Source organism: Microcaecilia unicolor, chromosome 6, assembly GCF_901765095.1.
Source record: "Microcaecilia unicolor chromosome 6, aMicUni1.1, whole genome shotgun sequence".
Classification (NCBI taxonomy): domain Eukaryota; kingdom Metazoa; phylum Chordata; class Amphibia; order Gymnophiona; family Siphonopidae; genus Microcaecilia; species Microcaecilia unicolor.
This window is the reverse complement of record NC_044036.1, coordinates 180371115-180386872: the sequence shown is the minus strand read 5'-3', so window position 1 is coordinate 180386872 and position 15758 is coordinate 180371115. Positions and strand designations below refer to the sequence as shown.

The 15758-nt window shown below is 49.5% G+C and overlaps 1 protein-coding gene across 1 annotated transcript in view; it reads right to left on the bottom strand.

Annotated features, from left to right (window-relative positions):
- The window catches only part of DNAH1 (dynein axonemal heavy chain 1), a 799478-nt gene that overhangs the window by 391971 nt on the left and 391749 nt on the right, over positions 1–15758 (bottom strand). The window lies entirely within an intron of this gene.

The window sequence follows — 15758 nt, the reverse complement described above, 5'->3', positions numbered from 1 at the left end:
TGCAAGAAAAGCAGGATCTCCTGTAGATTTAATTTTGAGGACTAGTAGTAAAAGTTTATAGATAATGCATTGAGGAAGAGGCATCCAGTGTGAGGATATTAGAAGGGGTGTTAAAAGGTCATAATTCCTTGCACTGTGTATTAATTTAATGGCTGTGTTCTGAATAAGTTGTAAACAGTAGAGATCCTTGGATGTGAGGGATTTATATAGTGAGCTGCAGTAATCAAGTTGACTGAGAACTAAGGAGTGAATGAGGACTGTGAGCACAGATGGTTGGAGTAGACAGCGAAGCGAGTGGATCACTTTTAGGTTGTAGAATGACCGGCAAGTGACAGGAGAGCTGCTGTTGAAAACATAAGCAGTCATCAAATATGACTCCAAGAATATGCACCTGGGGGACTTGAGGGATCGGAATATCCGAGAAGAATATGGGTGAGGCCAAAAGACCATCATAACGTCCATGAAAGAGGAGCAGTTTAGACTTCTTAGGATTGAGGACCAGGTTGTTTTCTAGGAACCAGTCAGTTATCTGTGTGAGCTTTGAATTAAGGAGTGAAATTTCAAGTAAATTCAGAGGATCAAGAGGATATGAGTTTGTGTCGTCAGTGAAAACAAAGGTGGTGAACCTAAGAGAGTGTGTTAAAGTTAAAAGGGGTGCTAGGAAGATGTTGAAGAGTAAGGGGGATAGGTTAAAACCTTGTGGCACACTGGAGGTGAGGCAGAATGAGGTCAATTGAGAGTCAGAAGACTGTACAATGTAATAACGGTGGGCTGAAGAGCTGAACTAGGCTGTGTCATGAAGCCCTGCCTGGTGGAGGCGACGAAGAGTGAATGGTCTACTAAGTCAAACGCTGCTGAAAGGTTGAGTGAAAGGAGGAGAACCAAGTGAAATTTATTAAGATGGGAAAGAATGTATTTTGGGGATATTTATGTATCTTATACACACACCTGCTTTTATGTAGTCCCTTTGTACACATATGTTTTATGAAGATTTCCCACATATACATCTATTTATTAAGCTCTATGCTTCTATTAGGATTGTATTTGATTTTGTAAGTACATTAAAGAATGTATATGTTTTTAAGTTGTTTATTTTATAAAGCCTTTATGCTTACATGTGTGCTTCTTATGGAGCCCCTCTCTATATAGCGAATGCTACATACCTGTAGAAGGTATTCTCCGAGGACAGCAGGCTGATTGTTCTCACTGATGGGTGACGTCCACGGCAGCCCCTCCAATCGGAAACTTCACTAGCAAAGGCCTTTGCTAGTCCTCGCGCGCTCATGCGCACCGCGCATGCGCGGCCGTCTTCCCGCCCGAACCGGCTCGTGTTCGTCAGTCCCATATGTAGCAAAACAAAGCAAGGGAAGACACAACTCCAAAGGGGAGGTGGGCGGGTTTGTGAGAACAATCAGCCTGCTGTCCTCGGAGAATACCTTCTACAGGTATGTAGCATTCGCTTTCTCCGAGGACAAGCAGGCTGCTTGTTCTCACTGATGGGGTATCCCTAGCCCCCAGGCTCACTCAAAACAACAACCATGGTCAATTGGGCCTCGCAACGGCGAGGACATAACTGAGATTGACCTAAAAAAAATTTACCAACTAACTGAGAGTGCAGCCTGGAACAGAACAAACAGGGCCCTCGGGGGGTGGAGTTGGATCCTAAAGCGTAAACAGGTTCTGAAGAACTGACAGCCCGAACCGACTGTCGCGTCGGGTATCCTGCTGCAGGCAGTAATGAGATATGAATGTGTGGACAGATGACCACGTCGCAGCTTTGCAAATTTCTTCAATAGAGGCTGACTTCAAGTGGGCTACCGACGCAGCCATGGCTCTAACATTATGAGCCGTGACATGACCCTCAAGAGCCAGCCCCGCCTGGGCGTAAGTGAAGGAAATGCAGTCTGCTAGCCAATTGGATATGGTGCGTTTCCCCACAGCCACTCCCCTCCTATTGGGATCAAAAGAAACAAACAATTGGGCGGACTGTCTGTTGGGCTGTGTCCGCTCCAGATAGAAGGCCAATGCTCTCTTGCAGTCCAATGTGTGCAGCTGACGTTCAGCAGGGCAGGAATGAGGACGGGGAAAGAATGTTGGCAAGACAATTGACTGGTTCAGATGGAACTCCGACACGACCTTTGGCAAGAACTTAGGGTGAGTGCGGAGGACTACTCTGTTATGATGAAATTTGGTGTAAGGGGCCTGGGCTACCAGGGCCTGAATCTCACTGACTCTACGAGCTGAAGTAACTGCCACCAAGAAAATGACCTTCCAGGTCAAGTACTTCAGATGGCAGGAATTCAGTGGTTCAAAAGGAGGTTTCATCAGCTGGGTGAGAACGACATTGAGATCCCATGACACTGTAGGAGGCTTGACAGGGGGCTTTGACAACAGCAAACCTCTCATGAAGCGAACAACTAAAGGCTGTCCTGAGATCGGCTTACCTTCCACACGGTAATGGTATGCACTAATTGCACTAAGGTGAACCCTTACAGAGTTGGTCTTGAGACCAGACTCAGACAAGTGCAGAAGGTATTCAAGCAGGGTCTGTGTAGGACAAGAGCGAGGATCTAGGGCCTTGCTGTCACACCAGACGGCAAACCTCCTCCATAGAAAGAAGTAACTCCTCTTAGTGGAATCTTTCCTGGAAGCAAGCAAGACGCGGGAGACACCCTCTGACAGACCCAAAGAGGCAAAGTCTACGCTCTCAACATCCAGGCCGTGAGAGCCAGTGACCGGAGGCTGGGATGCAGAAGCGCCCCTTCGTCCTGTGTGATGAGGGTCGGAAAACACTCCAATCTCCACGGTTCTTCGGAGGACAACTCCAGAAGAAGAGGGAACCAGATCTGACGCGGCCAAAAAGGAGCAATCAGAATCATGGTGCCTCGATCTTGCTTGAGTTTCAACAAAGTCTTCCCCACCAGAGGTATGGGAGGATAAGCATACAGCAGACCCTCCCCCCAGTCCAGGAGGAAGGCATCCGATGCCAATCTGCCGTGGGCCTGAAGCCTGGAACAGAACTGAGGGACTTTGTGGTTGGCTCGAGATGCGAAGAGGTCTACCAAGGGGGTGCCCCACACCTGGAAGATCTGTCGCACTACCCTGGAATTGAGCGACCACTCGTGAGGTTGCATAATCCTGCTCAACCTGTCGGCCAGACTGTTGTTTACGCCTGCCAGATATGTGGCTTGGAGCACCATGCCGTGACGGCGAGCCCAGAGCCACATGCTGACGGCTTCCTGACACAGGGGGCGAGATCCGGTGCCCCCCTGCTTGTTGACGTAGTACATGGCAACCTGGTTGTCTGTCTGAATTTGGATAATTTGGTGGGACAGCCGATCTCTGAAAGCCTTCAGAGCGTTCCAGATCGCTCGCAACTCCAGAAGATTGATCTGCAGATCGCGCTCCTGGAGGGACCAGCTTCCTTGGGTGTGAAGCCCATCGACATGAGCTCCCCACCCCAGGAGAGACGCATCCGTGGTCAGCACTTTTTGTGGCTGAGGAATTTGGAAGGGACGTCCCAGAGTCAGATTGGACCAAATCGTCCACCAATACAGGGATTCGAGAAAACTCATGGACAGGTGGATTACGTCTTCTAGATCCCCAGCAGCCTGGAACCACTGGGAAGCTAGGGTCCATTGAGCAGATCTCATGTGAAGGCGGGCCATGGGAGTCACATGGACTGTGGAGGCCATGTGGCCTAGCAATCTCAACATCTGCCGAGCTGTGATCTGCTGGGACGCTCGCACCCGCGAGACGAGAGACAACAAGTTGTTGGCTCTCGTCTCTGGGAGATAGGCGTGAGCCGTCCGAGAATCCAGCAGAGCTCCTATGAATTCGAGTCTCTGCACTGGGAGAAGATGGGACTTTGGATAATTTATCACAAACCCCAGTAGCTCCAGGAGGCGAATAGTCATCTGCATGGACTGCAGGGCTCCTGCCTCGGATGTGTTCTTCACCAGCCAATCGTCGAGATATGGGAACACGTGCACCCCTAGCCTGCGAAGTGCCGCTGCTACTACAGCCAAGCACTTTGTGAACACCCTGGGCGCAGAGGCGAGCCCAAAGGGTAGCACACAGTACTGGAAGTGACGTGTGCCCAGCTGAAATCGCAGGTACTGTCTGTGAGCTGGCAGTATCGGAATGTGTGTGTAGGCATCCTTCAAGTCCAGAGAGCATAGCCAATCGTTTTCCTGAATAAAGGAAGGAGGGTGCCCAGGGAAAGCATCCTGAACTTTTCTTTGACCAGATATTTGTTCAGGGCCCTTAGGTCTAGGATGGGACGCATCCCCCCTGTTTTCTTTTCCACAAGGAAGTACCTGGAATAGAATCCCAGCCCTTCTTGCCCGGATGGCACGGGCTCGACCGCATTGGCGCTGAGAAGGGCGGAGAGTTCCTCTGCAAGTACCTGCTTGTGCTGAGCTCCCGGTGGACAATTTGGAGGTTTTGAGGCCAAATTGAGGGTGTATCCTTGCCGGACTATTTGGAGAACCCACTGATCGGAGGTTATGAGAGGCCACCTTTGGTGAAAAGCTTTCAACCTCCCTCCAACTGGCAGGTCGCCCGGCACTGACACTTGGATGTCGGCTATGCTCTGCTGGAGCCAGTCAAAAGCTCGTCCCTTGCTTTTGCTGGGGAGCCGAGGGGCCTTGCTGAGGCGCACACTGCTGACGAGAGCGAGCGCGCTGGGGCTTAGCCTGGGCCGCAGGCTGTTGAGAAGGAGGATTGTACCTACGCTTGCCAGAAGAGTAGGGAACAGTCTTCCTTCCCCCGAAAAATCTTCTACCTGTAGAGGTAGAGGCTGAAGGCTGCCGGCGGGAGAACTTGTCGAATGCGGTGTCCCGCTGGTGGAGCTGCTCTACCACCTGTTCGACTTTCTCTCCAAAAATGTTATCCGCACGGCAAGGCGAGTCCGCAATCCGCTGCTGGATTCTATTCTCCAGGTCGGAGGCACGCAGCCATGAGAGCCTGTGCATCACCACACCTTGAGCAGCGGCCCTGGACGCAACATCAAAGGTGTCATACACCCCTCTGGCCAGGAATTTTCTGCACGCCTTCAGCTGCCTGACCACCTCCTGAAAAGGCTTGGCTTGCTCAGGGGGGAGCGCATCAACCAAGCCCGCCAACTGCCGCACATTGTTCCGCATGTGTATGCTCGTGTAGAGCTGGTAGGACTGAATTTTGGCCACGAGCATAGAGGAATGGTAGGCCTTCCTCCCAAAGGAGTCTAAGGTTCTAGAGTCCTTGCCCGGGGGCGCCGAAGCATGCTCCCTAGAACTCTTAGCCTTCTTTAGGGCCAGATCCACAACTCCAGAATCATGAGGCAACTGAGTGCGCATCAGATCTGGGTCCCCATGGATCCGGTACTGGGACTCGATCTTCTTGGGGATGTGGGGATTAGTTAAAGGCTTGGTCCAGTTCGCCAGCAATGTCTTTTTTAGGACATGGTGCATGGGTACAGTGGACGCTTCCTTAGGTGGAGAAGGATAGTCCAGGAGCTCAAACATTTCAGCCCTGGGCTCGTCCTCCACAACCACCGGGAAAGGGATGGCCGTAGACATCTCCCGGACAAAGGAAGCAAAAGACAGACTCTCGGGAGGAGAAAGCTGTCTCTCAGGAGAGGGAGTGGGATCGGAAGGAAGACCCTCAGACTCCTCGTCAGAGAAATATCTGGGGTCTTCTTCCTCTTCCCACGAGGCCTCACCCTCGGTGTCAGACACAAGTTCACGGACCTGTGTCTGCAACCGTGCCCAACTCGACTCTGTGGAGCCACGTCCACGATGGGGGCGTCAAGAGGTAGACTCCCTCGCCCGCATCGGCGAAGCTCCCTCCGCCGACGTAGTCGGGGAGCCTTCCTGGGAGGCGACGGCAGCCGGTACCGCACGCGGCACCGACGCCGGAGACCTCACCTCGGGCGATGGGCCAGCCGGCGCCACGCTCGACGGTACCGGTGGCGCAAGCACCGCCGGTACCGGAGGGGTAGGGCGCAACAGCTCTCCCAGAATCTCTGGGAGGACGGCCCGGAGGCTCTCGTTCAGAGCGGCTGCAGAGAAAGGCATGGAGGTCGATGCAGGCGTCGACGTCAGAACCTGTTCCGGGCATGGAGGCTGTTCCGGGCTGTCCAGAGTGGAGCGCATCGACACCTCCTGAACAGAGGGTGAGCGGTCCTCTCGGTGCCGATGCCTGGTGGGTGCCGACTCCCTCGGCGACCCAGAGCTCTCGGTGCCGACCCGGGAAGGAGACCGATGACGATGCTTCTTCGATTTCTTGGAACGAAGCATGTCACCGGAGCTTCCCGGCACCGACGAGGAGGACGTAGAATCCAGTCGTCGCTTCCTCGGGGCCGAGGCCGAAGGAGGTCGGTCTCGGGGGGGCTGTACCGCAGGAGCCCTCAGGGTAGGGGGAGACCCACCCGAAGGCTCACCGCCACCAGCAGGGGAATGGACAGCCCTCACCTGCACTCCCGACGAAGCACCACCGTCCGACGACATCAGCAGACGAGGTCCCGGTACCACCGACGTCGATGCAGCTATCCGATGTCTCGGCGCCGATGCAGAGGGCCGATGCCTCGATGCACTCGATGCACTGGCGGCCGAGGATGAAGCTCTGGACGCTGAAGACGTCGATGCACTCGATACCCCCGGTGCCGATGCCGACGAAGAGCCCGAGAACAAAACGTTCCACTGGGCCAATCTCGCTACCTGAGTCCGCTTTTGCAAAAGGGAACACAGACTACAGGCCTGCGGGCGGTGCCCAGCCCCCAAGCACTGAAGACACGACGCGTGCCTGTCAGTGAGCGAGATGACCCGGGCGCACTGGGTGCACTTCTTGAAGCCGCTGGTAGACTTCGATGTCATGGGCGGAAAAATCACGCCGGCGAGATCAAAAGTCGAAATGGCGGAAAAGGCACCGAAAAAACAAGGGGAAGAAAACTTCGACCCGAGGCCTAAAAGCGGCCTACCCCGACGACGAAAGAAAACTTACCGGGGCGAAAGCTGAAAATAGCGGGGGAAGAAAAGACCAAGAGTCTTTTCCCACACAGAATGGATTATAATTTTTCTCTTTCGAAAACACACGACGAACGCGCGAGGTCGACTTTGCGGGGCCCGACACGGCGAAAACACGACCGTACCGAGCGCGAGGACTAGCAAAGGCCTTTGCTAGTGAAGTTTCCGATTGGAGGGGCTGCCGTGGACGTCACCCATCAGTGAGAACAAGCAGCCTGCTTGTCCTCGGAGAAATATTTGTTATTAAATCCCTTCCTTAAAGACTTTCTATGTAGATTTTATGTATACACTAGTAAAAAAAGGCCCGTTTAGAAACACTATGAAACGGGCGCTAGCAAGGTAAATTCCCACCCATCCTCCCTTCCTTCCCTCCCGAGTTCCATACCCCTCCCCCCTCCCTCCAGCGTTCCATACCCCTCTCTCTCCCTCCCTTCCTTCCTTGCTGAGTTGCAGAACTCCCTCCCTCTCAAGTTGCAGACCCCCCTCCCTCCCAGTTCAAGGGCCCCACCCGAAGCACATCCACACACCCACACCCACACATGTCCCTCCCTCCCAGTTCAAAGGCCGTCAAGCCCCTCCTACCGCGTTCCAGACTACCCCCTCCCTCACATTCAAACCCCCCCTCCGCTTTAATGTCCCCTGCACCCCCCTACTGTGACCCTTTGTACACCACCCTTTCCTCCAAAATACCTTCCCTGAAGCCGTCGCGTACCTCTGCTGAGCTGACGGATCAAGTTCTGTTCTTTCTCGGCTATGGGGCGTGGCTTCATGATTGAGCATCTGTTGAAGTCTATGTGCGTGCGTCTGACATCAGATGCATGCACAGAAACTTCCACTGATGCTCAATCATGATGCCACGCCCCGCAGCCGAGAACAGAACTTCAGATCCGTCAGCTCAGCAGAGGTAAACGACGGCTTTAGGGGAGGGAGGGACATGTGTGTGGGTGTGGGTGGGTGTGTGGATGTGCTGTTGGGGGGGGGGGGGGTTGTTGATGCGCCGAGCAGGGTGGGGGCAGGTTGTTGCGCCACTCCCTGCCACTTGCTCTGAAGTGGCAGGGAGCGGCGCAATGACAGCTGTTTTCCAGGCAGGGGGAGGAGTAGGGAAACACACTCCGCGTGTTTCCCTACTCCGCCCCTTGCCTTGGAATCAGCTGAGAATGTAGGCGGAGCTATTATGATGCCTACGAACACCTCAGGCTTCAGGCTTCACTGCAAGGCTGCTGGCTTCAGAACGTTGGAGGTGCTTTTTATGGAATCAGCTGAGAAAGTGGGCGGAGCTATTATGATGCCTACAAACACCTCAGGCTTCAGGCTTCACTGCAAGGCTGCTGGCTTCAGAATGTTGGAGGTGCTTTTTATTATATAGGATTATGAGCTGTTTGTTTCTGTTTGTATATGTATTTTTTGTCAGCTGTTTTTAGTTTTTACCCCTGATGCAGCCTATTTGGCGAAATGTGGCCACGTCGGATTTGTTTAAATAAAGATTCTTTGGACTTGATAGTGGTTCCTAGACCAAGCACAGTAGTTTTGGTGTTGTGATGAGGACAAAAGTCTTTGCTGGGAATGGAGAATCTGGTTTTGGGAGACAAGCTCTGTAGTTTGTTGGTGTACTATTGTTTCAATGAGTATGGCCAAAAATGGGAGGTTAGCGATGGGATGGTAATTGGCTGGGTCCACGAAGGAATGGGTATTATTTTTTATTTTGGGATGAATGTATGTGGTGTTCCACCAACCCTCTGGTACTGCTTCCATAATGAGGTTCAGGGAAACCATGGATTAAATGTTGGGGAGGAATGCCGATAAGAAGCACTTGACCAGTTTAGAAGGGAGAGGGTCGTGTGGCGCTGTAGTGGGCTTCATGGATTGAACAAGCCTACCAAGCTCTGACTGGGATATAGGCTAAAAGAAAGTAATTTGTTAGAGAAGATGTAGATGTGGCTGTTGATGTTTGAAAAGACTGAACAGCTGACGCTGGAAGTGTAGATGTTGCAAAAGACACAAGTAGCTATGAGACTTTCTAGCTTATTTTCGAAAGGGAAGGATACCCATCTTCCGACACAAATCGGGAGATGGGCATCCTTCTCCCGAGGTCGCCCAAATCAGCATAATCGAAAGACGATTTTTTTGCGTCCTCAACTGCTTTCCGTTGAGGGGACAACCAAAGTTCATGGGGGTGTGTCGGCAGTGTACCGAAGGCAGGGTGGGGGAGGGGGGGGTTAAGAGATGGCCGATAATGGAAAAAAGAAGGGCGTCCCTCACGAGCATTTGGTCGACTTTACTTGGTCCCTTTTTTTCACGACCAAACCTCGAAAAGGTGCCCGAACTGACCAGATGACCACTGGAGGGAATGGGGGATGACCTCCCCTTACTCCCTCAGTGGTCACCAACCCCCTCCCACCCCAAAAAAAAAAAATTAAAAAACATTTTTCCAGCCTCTATGCCCACCTCAAATGTCATACCCAGCTCCATCACAGCAGTATGCAGGTCCCTGGAGCTGTTTTTAGTGTGTGCAGTGCACTTCAGGCAGGCAGACCCATGCCCATCCCCCTCCACCTGTTACACTTGTGGTGGTAAATGTGAGCCCTCCAAAACCCACCCGAAACCCACTGTACCCACATGAAGGTGCACACCTTCAATCCCTTAGGGCTATGGTAGTGGTGTACAGTTGTGGTGAGTGGGTTGGGGGGGGGTTGGGGGGCTCAGCACACAAGGTAAGGGAGCTATGCACCTGGGAGCAATTTCTGAAGTCCACTGCAGTGCCCTCTAGGGTGCCCGGAAGGTGTCCTGACATGTGAGGAGGACCAGTGCACTATGAATGCTGGCTCCTCCCATGACCAAAGGGCTTGGATTTGGTCGTTTGTGAGATGGGCGTCCTCAGTTTCCATTATGGTCCAAAACCGGGGACGACCATCTCAACATTTAGGTCGACCATCTCTAAGGTCGACCTAAATGTTGAGATTTGAGCGTCCCTGACCGTATTATCGAAACGAAAGATGGACGTCCATCTTGTTTTGATAATACGGGTTTCCCCGCCCCTTCGCCGGAAAGTCCTTAGAGATGGTTGTCCCCATTCGATTATGCCCCACAACGTCTTCAAAGAATTTCCCCTGTGAGTGAGCAGCTGAGATGTTCTAAGAAGGTACTTGTGAAACATTGCAACATAGTAACATAGTAGATGACGGCAGAAAAAGACCTGCATGGTCCATCTAGTCTGCCCACGATAAACTCATATGTGTATACCTTACCTTGATTTGTACCTGTCTTTTTCAGGGCACAGACCGTATAAGTCTGTCCAGCAGTATTTCCCGCCTCCCAACCACCAGTCCTGCCTCCCATCACCGGCTCTGGCACAGACCCCATATAAGTCTGCCCTCCCCTATCCTAGCCTCTCAACCACCAACCCCTCTTCCCCCCGCCACCCAATTTCAGCTAAGCTTCTGTGGATCCATTCCTTCTGCACAGGATTCCTTTATGCCTATCCCACGCATGTTTGAATTCCGTTACCGTTTTCATCTCCACCACCTCCCGCGGGAGGGCATTCCAAGCGTTCACCACTCTCTCCGTGAAGAAATACTTCCTGACATCTTTCCTGAGTCTGCCCCCCTTCAATCCCATTTCATGTCCTCTCGTTCTACCGCCTTCCCATCTCCGGAAAAGATTCATTTGCGGATTAATACCCTTGAAATATTTGAACGTCTGTATCATATCACCCCTGTTCCTCCTTTCCTCCAGAGTATACATGTTCAGGTCAGCAAGTCTCTCTTCATACGTCTTGGAACGCAACTCCCATACCATCCTCGTAGCTTTTCTTTGTACCACTTCCATTTTTTTAACATCCTTCGCAAGGTATGGCCTCCAAAACTGAACACAATACTCCAGGTGGGGCCTCACCAACGTCTTATACAGGGGCATTAAAACCTCCTTTCTTCTGCTGGTCACACCTCTCTCTATACAGCCTAGCAACCTTCTCGCTACGGCCACCGCCTTGTCGCACTGTTTCATCGCCTTCAGGTCCTCAGATACTATCACCCCAAGATCCCTCTCCCCGTCCGTGTCTATCAGGCTCTCCCCACCTAACACATACACCTCCCTTGGATTTCTACTCCCTAAGTGCATCACTTTGCATTTCTTCGCATTGAATTTTAATTGCCAAACGTTAGACCATTTTTCCAGCTTCTTCAGATCTTTTTTCATGTTTTCCACTCCCTCCGGGGTGTCCACTCTGTTGCAAATCTTGGTGTCATCCGCAAAAAGGCAAACTTTACCTTGTAACCCTTCGGCAATGTCACTCACAAATATATTGAACAGAATGGGCCCCAGCACCGATCCCTGAGGCACTCCACTACTCGCCTTTCCCTCCTCCGAGCGAACTCCATTTACCACCACCCTCTGGCGTCTGCCCGTCAACCAGTTCCTAATCCAGTTCACCACTTCGGGTCCTATCTTCAGCCCTTCTAGTTTATTCAAGAGCCTCCTGTGGGGAACAGTGTCAAAAGCCTTGCTGAAATCTAAGTAGATGACGTCCATAGCACGTCCTTGATTTAATTCTCCTGTCACCCAGTCAAAGAATTCAATGAGATTCGTTTGGCACGATTTCCCTCTGGTGAAACCATGTTGTCTCGGATCTTGCAACTTATTGGCTTCCAGGAAATTCACTATCCTTTCCTTCAGCATGGCTTCCATTACTTTTCCAATAACCGAAGTGAGGCTTACCGGTGATAAGTGATCGGAGAACTTAATACAGCTTTGCCAATGTTGGAGATCTGGAAATTTGTTTAGAGTAGTATTCCTTCTTGTGCGACAATGGTGAAATTTTATAGGAACATACTCTTGAGCTATAGGTGGTAAGGTGGGTGGTTGTTGGGGTTATGTTGCCATTTGCATTCTGCATGGCAGAGCTGTTGCTTTAGTTGTCGCAGATCTGCAGTGTACTACATCATGTGAGGTTTTTGTGAGGTGTTAGGGTTACAGGCAATTAATGGAGCTAGAGCGTCAAAAGCAGAATGTAGTTCAGAGTTCCAAGAATCCACTTGATTGTCTAGAGGGAGGGCGGTGAAAGATGACAGAAAAAATGAGCAGCAGCTCAGAAGGGATTCTGGAGAAAGATGGCTAGTGTCCCTATAGAAAGAGGTAGATTGAACAGATCCTGCAAAGTTCTGCTGAGGGACAGGTGAATGGAAATGAGAGAATGATCAGACCATGGAAGGGAAGAGAGCCAGCACTGAAAGACGGAGTAGAGTTGGGTGAGGAGAGAATCAGGTCCAAAATGTGTCCCCCCCCCCCCCCCACCCCGATGAATGGGTTCATCTACATGCAGGGCCAGGCCCAGATCAGAGAAAAGTTTAAAAAGCTTAAGGGTAAAATAAGAATTATGGATCTCCAAATATCAGCGAATGGAAGGTAAAAAAAAGTAGTAAGTAGTGTTTGAAGTAACTGGAAAGAGGAGGCTGTAGGCGAAGGAGGGTGATAGAGTACTAAAAAATACAGAGGTAAAGATGAGGCCAGGCAAAATTGTAAGGTCTCAAGGGAACCCTGAGGAGCACAGGTAAAACCACTAACTTGGAAGAATAGATTTCAGCAAGGCCACCACCACAACAGGAGGGTCTGTTAGCTAGATAGTAGGAGCAACCAGTTGGGAGTTGCTTGGTTTGTACATGAGGCATCTGCCTCCGTTAACCAGGTTTCTATGAGGCAAAGTAGATCCAGTTTGTGAGTAGATTGTGGCTCTTCTCTATTAAACCATGGTTGTCTATATGATCAGTATTTTTGCTCTTAAAAACAGATTCCTTCATTTTACCTGATACTGACATCAGGCTTGCTGGACTATAGTTACTTAAATCACCACTAGGGTTCTACTTGAAAACTGGTGTTATATTAGCTACCAACAGTCCTCAGATACAAAGACAAATTTGAGTAAGAGGTTACAGAGTGCCAGTAGGAAATAAAAAATTTTGTGTATAAGTTTCTTTTAGAACTCAGGGGTAATATATCCTGGTACAAAGAGTGGATTTGATGTGGTTATTTCCCAACATCCTCCACCCTAAAAATGAAAGAACTTACTTAGGAAATTATCTATGGGTTATCCTCCCTAAGTACCCTGGTCATCTATGGGGTAATTTTATAATGTGGACACCTATAGTTAGGTTCTACATAGTACATTAGCATCGCCATGCTGGGACAGACCAAGGGTCCATCGAGCCCAGCACCCTGTCACCGACAGCGGCCAAAATAACAAGCAATTTGTCCTGCCCATCCTAGAAATACTGTATTCCCTCGTCCATTCAATAACATTCTATGGCTTTTTCCTCCAGGAAGCCGTCCAACCCTTTTTTGAAGTCCGCTAAGTTAACCGCATTAACCACCTTTTCTGGCAGCGAATTCCAGAGTTTAACTACGCGTCGAGTGAAGAAAAATTGCCTCTGATTCGTTTTAAATTTACCACACTGCAGCTTCATCGCATGCCCCCTTGTCCTAGTATTTTTGGAAAGTGTAAACAGATGCTCCACATACATGTGAAAGTCGTTAGAATACCAGCACATAAGTTCATAAAAGCCAAATTTTTACCCAAGTGCTATTCTGTATACTTGATAGATGGACGTACAAATGGACAGAATGAGTGCGTACATGTGTACACACATAAGCACATAAGCATTGCCATACTGGGACAGACCGAAGGTCCATCAAGCCAAGTATCATGTTTCCAACAGTGGCCAATTCAAGTCAATAATAATGGGTGATTTCAATTACCCCGATATTGATTGGGTAAATATAACATCAGGGCATGCTAGGGAGATAAAATTCCTTGATGAAATCAAGGACTACTTTATGGAGCAGCTGGTTCAGGAGACAACAAGAGGAGGAACAATTTTAGACCTAGTCCTTAACAGTGAAAAAAAAAACTTAGAGGGGCAGTTACAGAAGTCAAAAATTTACATCAGACATGGATGCTGTTCAAAAATATCATCCTGGAAGCCTAGGCCAAATATATTCCATGTATTAAAAAAGGAAGATGGAAGACCAAACGACAGCCGGCATTGGTTAAAAAGTGAGGTGAATGAAGCTATAAAAATGATAATGGGGATGGGATGACTTCCCTATGAGGATAGGCTGAAGCAGCTAGGACTCTTCAGTTTGAAGATAAGATGGCTGAGTGAAGATATGATAGAGGTATATGAAATAGTGAGTGCAGTGAATGAATCACTTCTTTATTGTTTCTAAAAATACTATGACTAGGGGGGTACACAATGGAGCTACAAAGTAGTACATTTAAAAGATATAGGATAAAATATTTCTTCACTCAACGTGTAATTGAACTCTGGAATTCATTGCTAAAGAATGTGGTAAAAGCAGTTAGCTTAGCAGGGTTTAAAAAAGGTTTAGATGTCTTCCTAAAAGAAAAATCCGTAAGCCATTATTAAGATGGACTTGGGGAAAATCCATTACTTATGTTTAGGATAAGCAGCATAAAATGTATTGTACTGTTTTGGGATCTTGCCAGGTACTTGTAACCTGGATAGACCACTGTTGGAAACAGGATGCTGGGCTTGATGGACCTTCTGCCTGTCCCAGTATGGCAACACTTGAGCACTTAATGGAAGCTTTGCCTCACCAATTTGCTACATTTCTTTGAAGGCGTAAATAAATATGTGGATAAAGGTGAGCCGGGTGATGTAGTGCACCTAGATTTTCAAAAAGCTTTTGAGAAAGTTCCTCATGAGAAACTCCTCATGGAATAGGAGGCAATGTCCTTTTGTGAATTGGAATTGGTTATTGGACAGAAAACAGAGGGTAGGGTTAAATGGCCATTTTTCTCATAAGTACACAAGTATTACCACACTGGGACAGACCAAAGGTCCATCAAGCCCAGCATCCTGTTTCCAACAGTGGCCAATCCACGTCACAAATACCTAGCAAGATCCCCAAAAAGATCAATACATTTTATGCTACTTATCCCAGAAATTGTAAGCTCTTTTGAGCTCTTTTGAGCAGGGACTGTCTTTTCTTCATGTTCAATTGTGAAGCACTGCGTACGACTGGTAGTACTATAGAAATGATTTGTAGTAGTAGTAGTAGATACAGTCCTGGGTTTATCTCACCGCAAGCAGAGACTTGTAGTTTTACAGAACTGGATCAACACTGTCAGGTGAATATATCAATTATAAATATACAAGAGATAGCATGGAGTCCCCATAGTATGCAATGCCATGGAATTTTATTTTTGCCTGAAAACATGACAAGTCACAACTTTATTCTTTGGCACTTAGCTATTTGGAATACTTAAGTACTCTGGATTTCTCCTAGGCAGCACATTCAAGGGAAGAGGGACTGGAATAGCTTTTTTCTGCTCACTCCTTTCCAGGGGTGTAGCCAGACAACAAATTTTGGGTGGGCCAAGGCAAGAAGTGGGTGGGCACCAAGTGTTCTCTCCCCTCCCAACCACCACAAAAAAAAATATTTCAGCTTGCGTGAAAATGCTTCTTTCCACCTTGGCAGTCTGCAGCAGGCATGCACTGAAAACTGAGCGTGTGCAGTTGCCAGTATCATGGAGAGTAGCGTTTTCGTTAGCATCAGGGGGACGTCTTCAGCTGGCCGAGCTTGAGATCCCCATCAGCTACCGCTAAATGTATGCTACTGTTGGGTGGGCCTGAGCCCTAAATGGGTGGGCCCCGGCCCACCTGTGACTACGCCACTGTTCCTTTCCTTCCTGTTCCTTAGAAGAGGCAGGAGAGGAAGGGAAATGACAGGAAGGAA